General features: G+C 33.9%; 1 pseudogene; it reads right to left on the bottom strand.

Moving 5' to 3' along the window:
• The window catches only part of LOC107013195, a 79,124-nt pseudogene that overhangs the window by 12,114 nt on the left and 54,024 nt on the right, over nucleotides 1-12,986 (bottom strand).

Consider the following 12,986-nt stretch of genomic DNA (forward strand, 5'->3'; position numbering starts at 1 on the left):
CCCACTACCCTCCCCCAAAAAAATTGAAGTTCATTTTCAAATAATATTTTATTTTTTTATTTTCATCCTACCCTCACCCATCTCCCTCTAAAAAAACATTAAAGTTTGTTTTTTTAAAAAAATTCTCAATTTCAAATTTTATTTTTATCACATACCCCCCTCCCCCCCTCTCCCCCGATGGAGCAACTTCCTCCCCCTTCAAAACAAATTTAAGTTTGTATTTCTTAAATAATTTTGTTCACTTTTTTTGTTTTTTTTACCCCATCGCGTCTTTTCCCCCAGCCGAGCCCTCCCAAAAACAAAATAAGTTTATCTTTTAACAGGAATATTTTTGATTTCAGTTCAAAAATTATTTTCAAATCTCTAATAAAATTAAAAGTATTCTCCAATATATTTTTCATTTGTAAATCAACATGAAAAAATCTTTTCTGAAAAATATTTTTTACTGTCCAACCAAAAATGAGAAAATAAGCAAAAAATCTATTTGCTTTTCAGAAAAAACATATTCTAGAAAACCTTTTTTCATGAAAAACATTTTCCTTCCTACCTAACAGACCATTTATCTTTACTTATTATTTTATAATTCTATTTTATTCTCTCTTTTTTTCACCTCCTATTTTATTTTCTTACCCTACCTTTTTATAATAGTTCTACTACCAACTTTTCTTGTAGGTTTAATATCATTCGAATTATGATTATATGGCATTACATAACGACGAGTAATACAATTTATAAAAAAACATTATATTTACTAAAGTAATAAAGTATGACACATTACAATAAAACACAATATAATATGTTACGAAATAATACGTAACAACTATCCAAATTAACAGAGTGAACGATGGAAGCATCACAATTATTTTACCACAGTACATATTCATTTGGTTTCTGGAAAAGGGTTGAAACTACCCCATAACTATAGAAAAAGGTCTAGAAACACCCTTCTTTAACTTTTGGTCTTAAAATATCCTTCTATTCGTCTTTCTTATCTAAAAATACACCTCCATTAACCATTTTGAATCACTTATATCTTTAAAACTAAAAACCCTATTTTTTGTTTTAATATTTATTATGTTTCATTTTTCGTATTGAATGAAATAAAAAAACTCACCTCGACTAGATTTTCCCCATATTATCCAAATAAGAAAAAAAAAATACCTTTTCAATACCCCAATATTATTTTCTTAAAATCTAGTGATTTTTGTACTTGCAATAGTTTTTCTTTTTAAAAAAAAATTGTTTTGGATAGTTAACATATTATAAAAGTTAATAGTAAGATCACAGTTATAACAGCATATTCCTTTTTATAAATTAATAACTTACTTTTTTTTTCTAATCTGTCATAACTAATTTTGAAAGAAAAACTTGCACAAAATTTTGTACTAATAGATTTGACTCATTAAGAAAAAGTATATGGCCCCGTAAGAAAAAGTATAGCAGGAAAATAGAGAAAAATTTATGGATAATATAATATAATATTATGATTATGATATTATTAATTTGTTTATAAAATATTAATAATTTATATCATGTTTAGAATCTTGATTTAATGAATTAAATCTTAATCATTGTTTTCTTCTTATACCATGACTCTTAAATTCAAGTAAGAGGTTGAGAAAATAGAGAAGAATTGGATCTCAAAACAAAAAAGCTACAACAAATACGAAAATGTAGAAGAATTTTCTTATTAAAAAGATAGGATCTTGAAGAGGTACGTTGCTTTGGTTTGGACCAAAAGAGGGATGAATACTATTTTCAAACCTTATACTATAGTCCAGGAGTATTGTTGACATTTTCCATTTTTCATCTCTTTTACATTTATCAGTATAAAATGGTCAAAATTACCCTTTTATCATCAGAAACATAATATTATTGTTATTGTTTTGTTATAAACATGGGTTTTACCATCTAAAAGTTGAACTGCTTCTACCTTTATTTGCTAATGTACAACTGCATGTTAAAAAGAAAAATTAGACAATTGTCCATGCGCTGAATTATTTTTTTAATCCAAAATAACCAAGTTATAATTTATTTTAAAAAAATGGCCATTGGGCCACACTTACTATCGTGGAAGTACATTCCATCAATTCAAGAGGACTAGTACTATTGTATAAGCCAAATATATTATATAGGAAAAATTGAGTAGAAAAACAAACATTTAAATCATATTAAATGTTATAACTAAAATTTCTACGAAGTTTTGAGGATCCTCACCAATCTGCGATCCTAAAAACTCAGCCGTATTCATATTAACAAAATCGCGAACCCTGGCTGCCATTGTTCCACTAGTAGAATATGCATGAACTGGAACCTGCTGCTTATTCTAGTTGGTAACACTTTGAGCCAAAAGCTGAATTGCATTCCAAAACTCTGCATTCAAAACATCATAATCTAGGACTAGAGGAGTTGTGTTAGCATTTCATGCATTTGTATTCCTTCCACAAACTATACAGGGACTCAGGGAGGCATGATATGAAAGCACATAACATGGTGTTAAAAATGAGGAATTTGATCATACCTTACACACGATAAGAGTAACAAGAAAAACAAATTTTCCTAAAACACTTTACAAAACCTCCTTCTCATTAGATGTGGTGCACTTCACACCCATGAAAATGACTCTACTTAGTGCGGTTTTTCAGACATCCTAGGACTCTTAAACCCAGTGCTATAATACTAAGTTTGTCATGCTCCGAGTCTATCCCCTGGACGTAAACACGCGACCTAGGATCACAAGTGTTCCCAAGATAACCCTACTAGCATATCATAATCTTACTTAAAGAAAATTGAATTAAGAAAGTACTTTGTGCAAGCTTGAATTATCAACTGAAACGATTGGAATACCCATTACTGTATGAATAAATAATCAGTGAGTTTAATGAAAACTAAAATATTATCATAGTCTTACCTAAAGAAAATTGAATTAAGAAAGTACTTTGTGCAAGCTTGAATCATAATTTAAACTGAAATGATTGGAATACACATTAATATCTAAATAAATAATCTCTGAGTTTAATGACAACTGGAATATTATTCCAAAGCTAAAAGTGAATCTAACTATGTCTTAAATAAAGCCTCTAAGTGACTAGAAATGTTGGGACATGTCCCAGCTAAATCCATTAAAAAAAAACTGAAAACTAAAGACTGAAATGTAGAAAAGAATCATGTCTACTGTCCTCGGAGGATGAGGACTCGCCACCTATTTTGCTGACATGAAGATTGGAAACTAATTTATGCATAATATGAAGGTTGAACAAAATTGAACCTACATCACAAAAAGATGTATCCCAGAGTATGCATCGGTACTTAAACTAAACATGCATTATATAATAAAGATCAACAATATATATAACTGAACGAACCATGTTACCGAGCAATGATGTAAACTAAGAATGACACTATGTTTGAAATATTGAACATGAACTAACTAAATGCAATGATCAAGTTTATAACATGCTAAAACTGAATGTTGAACTATTACTAATAAAATGGTCAATGTAATAAAATCTGACTATGGAAGCTACTAGTAACCATCATAAAAACACACGAGCTAAATGTAAAGTCCGATGTATATACCCCATCGAGAGGACCCAATATATCCTATCTAGGTATCGAGGTATAACTAATGTGATCTCAAAACTGATACCTACAAAGGGGACTTGTAACCTACGAGGGCACACAGTTCTAGGACATAAGAGTGACGACATACCCTAGATCAACTCGGTCTAAAGACTACTCCTAACAATTTGACATACTGAAGTAAACTGGAAAGCCCAATAATTTGACATGTTAAATCTTAAAATGCGACATGTATATCTTATAATGAAACATACGAAATTGAGGCATGCATATCAATTTATCTGTCCTAACTAATGTAATTCGTGCAATAAAAGAACTACATAACTATGATTCTGAGTTTACGTACAAATTTTGAGAAAAAAATACTTCTACATGATAATCGGATTAGGAACATTAAAATAACTAACTCATAACAATCTGCTAAAATTCTAGAAACCCTAAGTCTTGATAATATTAACGAAATCAAGAATCTAACTGAATTCTAGGGACCTAATGGGTTAAAGGAACCCACTAATGAAATATCACATACCTGGTGATGAAATTCATGGAGAAATCTTTTAATTTTGAGACTAGAACTTATGAGAACTCATTGCATTTGTGGTCTAGGGATGCTCGACTTTTTCTCCTCTTTTGTTATAATTTTTCCTTGATTTGGTGAATTGTTGATTAGGGTAAGTTCCAATTAAGTTACTAGGCTAAAATTGAACAAAACTATGTAGTTTGGGGGTTAAAAGTATAGTGTAGGGGTCCAACGCATAAGTAAAATACCAAATGACCCCTGACTTAAAAGTTTAATGGGGCTGAACATTGAAACTTCGACGGGCCATTAAAGGCAACACACATCATCATGTCGGCCGTGGTCCTTGGTACAATAACTGTACGTTTCTGCATGGTTCGACCACAAGCCTTAGAACGACCCGTGTGAGGGATCACGGACCGTTAAGGTCGATGTGGTTCTTTAATTGGGTTGGTGGTCTGCTAACTCATGTTTACGAACCCTCCCATTGCCCGTGGAGGGCTCTGTAGTCAGATTTCAGGGCTTGGAAATTTTTGACTTTTCACCATGGGCACCCGTACGTTTGCTGTGGCGGTGTACGACTTGTGTAGGGTCGCATGCTCCACCTCTACTGAAGGGTGCTGAGTCCATGGGCAGGTCAATGGACCATGGTCGATTTCACGGTCCATGAAACCTGTCGTGGTTCACGTGTTTAGGTGATTTTCTGCTGAATTTATCTAAGTGCTTTTCTGAGGTGTTACAATAACCTTCCCCAACTTAGGATGGAGACAATATGATATTTTCCCTATTTAGTAATAATGAGGCTTCTGTCCACCCTTCAGCACGTCTTGTAATGTACATGAACTTCCAAGCATACTACTGATACGGAGAAGGAGAAAAAAGAAAAAAAAAGAAGTAATTTGAGGTGGCGCAACACCTACGAGAGTTGATGAGGACATGCGGGCATCTTAGATTCAGAGAAATGATTTTTGGAGCTTCAGGTTCTAGGGGCACTACTGATGTTTATCCTCTAGTTAGTTTGGAGGGTTTCACTTAGGGTGCCACACATATTTGTACATTAGGTTCGGTGCAATTGGATCCACTAGCATCTTGAAGGGTCTCGAATTATAAGCACCACATTTTTGTCTCGTCGAATATTTTACGTTATTTTTGCATTGAGGGCATTGCACTTTTCTTTTATGTGGCAATTTGGTCGGACTGTGAGTGTTGGGGGTAAAGTCTGAGCAACCCAATTCACAATCAATCTTCAGGGTTTTCTTGCCAGTGTTTTGTTACCTAAGGAACTGTGTAATTTCTTTTTAACCGACATGTTTTGTGTAGTAAATTGTAGTAGTAGACTACAACGAAAGCATGACGGAGAAAGAACATAAAAGTTGACAACCCTCAAATATATTATAAGTTATATTTGTGATTGATAAGTTGAATGTGTAGGATCTTTGTATGACATGATATGAATCGACTAGAGAACATGACTTAAGCTTTAACATGAACCAGATATAGTGATGATTTGATACTGAACCAATGTGTCATGTGTGTGAAGGTGTTTGGATACTTACATTGTATGTTGCAATCTATAACTTGCCCATTTAGTCTTACTAAAATGATCTAACTATGAATATGGAGAGGTTCATAGGTTTTTGTTGAAAATAAGTCCAGTTAGGACTAATACCAACCAACCAAATTAAAGAACTGCTCCATTCTAACAACATTATTGGGCTTGAACTAGACCATTCTTTCAAATCACTAAATTCACCGTCCCTTGGAAAATTTAAAATATTTGTTTTGTCTATGATCCCTCCTTGGATATCTAAGCCTCAACTAAAGCTAAAATCTAAGTTGAGGGTAGCTATTTCAGAGAAAAATATGTAACTTTTTAATGAACCTGATACCTTTTTAATGCATGCTAAAAGCCTAAGTTGAGGTTTACTACCGGAGATAAAAACAAGAAAAGAAAAGAAAAAGGGCATGAAAAGAGATTTGGATTGTGAGAAAAGAGTTATTCAAGGATTAAAATGGTGTGGAACATTGAACGAAATAAAGGAATAATAAAGTGGAAGAATATTGTTGAATCAAAAAATGTGAAGAGAAGTCCACCCTAGAGCATCAACAAATCAAGGAGGAGAAAAAAAAATGTGAAACCCGAATTTCTAGTAAAAGAGAAGACTAGCCAATGTTATATCAATGAGGGTAGAAAAAAGTCAGTTAATATCCAAATATATCATACATGACCCTAGTCCTACATTATAAGATATGAAAGTCCTATAGTGATCTTAATTTAATAGTTTAAAAATCAAAGTGTATAAAATAAGGGTAAGCATATTTTATTGCTCATAAACAATATCGAATTCAATTTTTTGCGTGAGTCTATAGTAAGTCCCTAACAACTAGAATAAAAATCAACTTCTTTGAAAAAAGGGATTTATTTGTAGTAAGGGCACAAGTTAAATTATAAAATAGTTGCATCTTAATGATTAGTCAATAATGTGAATATTTCTATTGGTATGTCTATGTCATAAATTTATCCACATGTATTGTATTTTCAATTCAACTAATTGATTGCACTTTAATGAGAATAAGTAAGGAGGGTTGACTTATAACGACCTGCTTCTGTTGTTATGGAAAAGTTAATAAACAAAAAACTGGGCCAGAAAACTTTTTGGTAGTAACTTAGAATCTCTAGCGTAGTCCAGATTTTGATGAAATCAGAGTCATTAAGGTATAGAGAACTATAGTAATGAATGAGAGATCTAATTGTGAATTAGATTACATGAGTGTATAGCTACAAGGATAAGGAATCAGACGACTTTACCAAATAAATTTTGGCGAGTACAACTGCAGAACTGCCAAAAATGGTCTTAACGCGAATGGTAATATTACATCTTCGCTTAGGGCGCTGTAGCGGGATGGGTCCGCTGTAGCAATCCCGATGCGACTTAAAGTCATAAATAAACCCCTAAATGACCTTATTTGTTACTTTTTGACTTTTAGAGTTAATGAGGAGACCTCAAACGAGTTCTTGAGAGTTTTTCACTATTCTTGAGGCTAAAGGTAAAATTTTAACACTCGAAATCTGTTTTGTGATCGAAAAAACCTATTTTCTTGGGTTTTATCAATGTATAAGGGTATTGATATTAGACTTATGGTGGAAAATCCATAAATTCGGTATTAGGATCTTGGGTTTGTCTAGGGTTATTGAGTTTGTTATAATCCGGATAATTAGACATTCGATTATTGATCCTTGCATATATTGATTGTTGTAGACCTAGAAAAAGCAGAAAAAATCCATAAATAAAATATTCAAGTGCTGTTAAGGGATTCAAGCTTTCATTCAAGGTAGGTGATGGTTGTAATTTCATGTTGGTATGATATATTTTAAATTGCTTCGCTATAATGCATGTATATATGCGAATTGTGCATTGTTGATCACCCCAGTCGTAAATGAGATTAATTGAATAATTGTATATCATGAATCACCTCTTGTTGTATAATCTTGATGATGTAATTGTGATTGTGGTGTGTGAATGAGGATCATATTTCCACGTTTGGCAAGCTAACTTGGATCAGATTGTCACGTTCTAGCAAGCTAACTTGGATTGCATTTCCATGTGTCGGCATAAATATTGGATCAAGTTGCCACATTCCGACACAATTATAGGATTGGTTTCCACATTCGGCATAAAAATTGGATTGGTTTGCAATGTTTTGACAAACTACAGTTTGGATATGAGTTCCATGAGAGGACCATTAAATTGAGTTCCGTGAGAGGACGATTGAATTGTGTTACTTATATACTTGTGATGATTATGTTCATATCTAATGATGTTTGATATTGAAAGACTAATTGTTTCTCTACAATGATTTAATTGTATGTTGTTGAGAACTGTTAAACTGTTTGTTGATGTGAATGATGATGGTATTGTTTATGTTTGGTATATGCCTATTTTATATTGTTGTGGTTACTTACATGTGTTTCACTTATTGGGATAGCCGTGTGATGGTTGTGTAGTGATATTGTACTTGCTCTTATTTTTGTTGAGTACATGGCATCTTCCATGGCTATTGACATACGTCGTTTAGAAGATCAGTGATCGTTTGGAATTCAAGGGTGATCTAGTTCTTCCGAGCTCCCTTGAGTTCTCTTTTATTTTAGCCCACTCTTTTGGGACTTAGACTAATTGTTTAAGTTGTTGTTTAGTTTCTGGGTAGTACTCCTTACTCTTAGACCTGTTGCTTGTAGTGTTTTGGTACAATGACTTTCTGGTTCTAGGTATTTAATTCAATATTTTTTTGTTAATTAAACTTGCTTTTGTAACTTCATGGACTTAGTTTTTGTTTAGTTGCTTAGTTTGGATTGTAGTAGTGGTTCTCCCACCGGATGGTTAATGTGGGTGCCAATCACGAAGAATTGGGTTGTGACAAAGTTTGTATAAGATCCTAAGTTCGTTGATCTGGTTGTACAAAAATGAGTCTAGTAGAGTCTTAGGGAACGGTAAAATGATGTCTGTACCTTTCTTCGATAGGCTATAGGACATTAGGAAAAACTCATTTCTTTCTACTCCTTCGTACTACGACATGAATTCAATTGATTTATGGGTGATACAAATTGGTATCTTTCCTCCTTTAACCTATGGTCCGACCTAGAGCAACAAAAGTCGCAACACTATCACTAGCAAGAGAGGATGTGTATAGATAACTGGAAGTTGAATAGGGTTACAATTCAGAACAAGTACTTATCGCCTCGGATTGATAAGGCTTTTTGACCAATGGAAAGGTGCATCAATTTTCTCTAAGATTAATTTAAGGTTTGGTTACCATTAGTTAAAGAATATGGCGGTTCAGAATTGGGTTCGACCAAGTTCTATGATTGAAATTAGCAATTTTATGGGGCTTGCTAGATTATATTGTCGCTTGTTGTATGAGTTGAGTCAAACTTGCATCTCTCGATTCCAATGGATATCTTAACTATGTGAACTAAATGGAACACAAGCAAGACAATTAGAACGGGAAGGTTCTGATCAGTGATGATGGTTGTTTATGGAAAAACTAATTAATTTTTTTGACTTATCTGTGAATTATATATTGAAAGATTTGATTGTCTGTTTCTGGTTGTCTGAATTAACTACGATTGTGAAGTTGTAATTGATTGAATGTGATGAGGTGATTAAGTTCACAATAAATATGAGCCTTACTGTTTGTATGTGCGATGTGCTGGCTGAAATGTTGAAATTGTGCAACTTGTATATACTTGAGTATCATGAAACTCATTGTGAAAGGAAGATCTTGTATAAGGGTCGTGTGAATGTCTTAGTGTATAAGAAGGATATGGGGGTTGTGGTACTGAATTAGCAAGAATTATTTGGTTTGCGTATAGTTCGATTGATTGGAGGGGTATTTTCTGAGCGTAGCAAGTTATAGGTGTGTTGTAAAATGGGGGAATTGAATTTTGTCCAAGAACATATTGTTACCAATTGTGCCGTCGTAGCATAGTACTGGCCACTGTGGCAGAGGATACATGACTTAGAATCGTATGTCAAGAGAGGATCTTACTGGTCCACTTTATGCCGCTATAGCAGGATTGGTGCCTCTATGGAGCAGCAACTACAGCAGGATGAGGGACGTTAGAGGGGGAAAGGGCGAGATAGATTATCAGCCTTGTCTCACCTATTTTTCCTAGTCATATTGTGGACCCCAAATTTTGCCGCAGTGTTCAACAATCGAATATAAGTTATAAGGCGTGTAAAATTTATGGAGAACCTGCGCACATGAGGTTCAAATGTAGTGATCCAAAGTATTATAATTGGTGTGACTCAATGGCCAATGTGTTGTTTGATCCAAATTCTACCTATTTCTACGTGCCAGTTAAACCGACTTGGGATTTGATGTGTTTTGTGTTATACTTGATGCCCCCACCTACGTTTCTACCCTAGTTGAAGAGTCAGTCATAGTCACCCATGTATATCGTGTTTCCTATTGTGTTTTGGATTTTCAGATTTGAGTTGATTTGGTTGTGCTAGATATGTCTGACTTGATATATTCTTAGGCATGACTTAGTTATCCCCCTATTATAGTAAAATTAATTATAATGCTAAGTCGATAACTCTAGAGATCCAAGGTAGGGAAAGATTATAGTGGGGAGGAGTGTACAAGCCAAAACTAACTAAGATCAAATCCTTCATTCGGTCTTAGAAACTGGTCAAGTGAGATTGTTTGGCGTAATTGACTCATATTTAAGACCTTGAGGTCGAATCACCCTTTATTGAGTCTATTGTTGTGGTGTCTAAATTGAGATAGCTTAAAGCTCAAATCCAATGGCTTCTTGATGAAGGTTTCATCCGTCTTAGAGTTTCCCTCGTGGGATGGTCCTGTCTTGTTGGTTATGAAGAAGGAGGGTAGTATGAGGACTGGTGATTTTATCTTAATCCATAAGGGAGTGGATTAATACCGAAATGACAAGCTTATGGAAAGTTCTAAGAAATGGTGGTACACCATTTAAATAGAAATTAAAGAGCTATAGTAATAATAAAGAAAAATAGTGATATGAAGTGCAACCTTTCGAGAGAGGTGAGAGCAAGAGTATTTTATTTGATTACAAGGGCTACAAAGGTATCTTTAGAGGTGTAGATAATTGGGTTCAGAGACACATGATTTCCTTCATTTTGCTAGACTATGGCAATAGTTTCACAAGTCCATTGAATTGGTTAGACACTATTAAAAAATACTTAAGAACTATCTCAAATATGATAATATGTTGTTTTGTTTTGTTTTGAGTTTTTTAATGATTACGATTGAATTGTTAGCTAAAGATATGTGAGATATATAGAGATGTGGTCCATGATGATCAAAGATCCATGAATTCAACAAGTCTTAAAGATATAAGCCAATGTTCATAGATAAAGGGATTGTGTTGTACGATTGAATTTACAATTCACATTTTTCATTGTCAATCTACATTTGTGGTGTTATGTTTTGTCAAGGTATGAATTCACAAGGTGTGGAATGGTCACTTGTATCAAGTATTTTGAATTTTAAAAGACTTACACTTCGTTTGAGTTGTAAAGTTTATACTTTTGATTGTTAAAGTACTTAATGATGGTTTTAATTTTAAAAGTATTGCCTTCTGTCGAAGGATGTAAAGGATATGTTGAGTCACGTTAATAAAAATGACTAGTATCGACTATTCAAAGGAAAACCTTTCGAGTTATTCGACAAATTTTTATGTGAACATCTATTTATTTTTGTGCATGATTGTGAGTGTGATGAACTAGATATGGTCACACGTGTTTTAATTTTGTAGGTGAATCTCTAGTGGTGGATTAGGTTTCTTACACCCTCAAAATAAACTAGGATAAATTAGAGATTCACATGAGTTTCTTGAGTTAATAACTTGTTAAGTTGATGAGAAATACTATGCAAGGACATGTTTTAGTGGTTTTGAAGACAAACATCAAAGGACGACCAACACGTCCAGAAACTAGTCTTGTGTATGCTACTGAGTCCTTGTATGTTATATGTGTTTTTATGTGTTGTTTATAGTGTAAAATCAGTGGAGGTACCCTAGTGTCTTAATAAACGAGTTTAGGGTCAAAACATCCGGGAACGACTCCCTAAGGACCAACCAAAGGGTCCTTGAGGAGGACCCAAGGCTGCAAAGGCAGCGTGCATGCAACCCCATATTTGGAAGCTAAAGCGCGACGCACAGCCAACACTTAAAAAGGAAAAAATTTACCTTGCGCCAAGGGCTTGTAATGAACCTTTCTGGCTCCAATTAAATTCTAGAAACAAGATTCGGAGGTGCCTCCACGATGTTCAACCACGTCCCATATTTTGTCGTGTCATTTAAAAGTCAAGTTAGAATTAATTAAAGAGGTCCAATTTGTTTAGGGGTCTTTTGGGTACTTTGGGGATTTATTATAAACGGTTTCGAGTAACTTTTCCCCACTTCACCATTTATAAACAAAACCCTCAAGTTGAAAAATCAAAATCTCTCCATTCTCCCTCTCTCCAAAACCTCCATTAAAAACATTCAAGCTCCAAGGAAGAAGGTGAATTCTCCAAGTTGTCAATCCGAATTTCTTGGATAGGACTTGAATAAGGTAGAGTGATTTCATCCTTGATTCTTCTATCATTGAAGGAGCCAATTCAAAGGCTTTTCAAAAGATCTAAAAAGTCCTCAATATCCTATTGAATTCTAAGCATGGGTTATTGAATTAAAAGGTTTAAATTGATGATTTATGAAGTATTCGATGTTAATTGATGTTTTTATGATTAAAAAAACTCCATGGACATATGATCTTCGTAATTATGAAATTTTGGAAGATGTTAAGGAATGGTGATTGAGGCTATTGGAAGGTGGTAAGTTGACCTAATACCCTTAGTTAATGTAGAATTATATTGAATTTCTATTACTTTGATATGGTCCACTTCTGGTAGCGGTGCTTAATTGTTATAATTGTTATGAATATGTCCTTGGCGGTATTATTTTTTGGATTGTAGTATCATCATGTTATGGCTTATATGGGTGTACAATGTGAAGGATGATATTGTATACGTGAATGTGTAATGTGAAGGTGTTCATGCGATCTTGAGGAGATGTTGTAAAAATCTACGTAATATTGTCAATGAAAGCATGTTTCCTCAAAATGTTGGTATGTGATGATGAAAAACTATGAAGAGTCTCTATATGATGATATGGTGTCTTGTTTAGGTAAACCTACTTGTCCTTACTTGATACACGAATGATGAATGAGTTGTTCTAATGTATTTCTTGAACTGGTAGACCTAAGAATGGTGCCCCTTCTTGATGAGTCTAGAACCCTAAGTGAATATGAAACCTTGAATATGAAAAGAAGGTTTAAAATGAAGTGAATTGGATAGACCTAGTGTGGTA

Source organism: Solanum pennellii, chromosome 3 (genome assembly GCF_001406875.1).
Source record: "Solanum pennellii chromosome 3, SPENNV200".
In the NCBI taxonomy this organism is placed as follows: Eukaryota; Viridiplantae; Streptophyta; class Magnoliopsida; order Solanales; family Solanaceae; genus Solanum; species Solanum pennellii.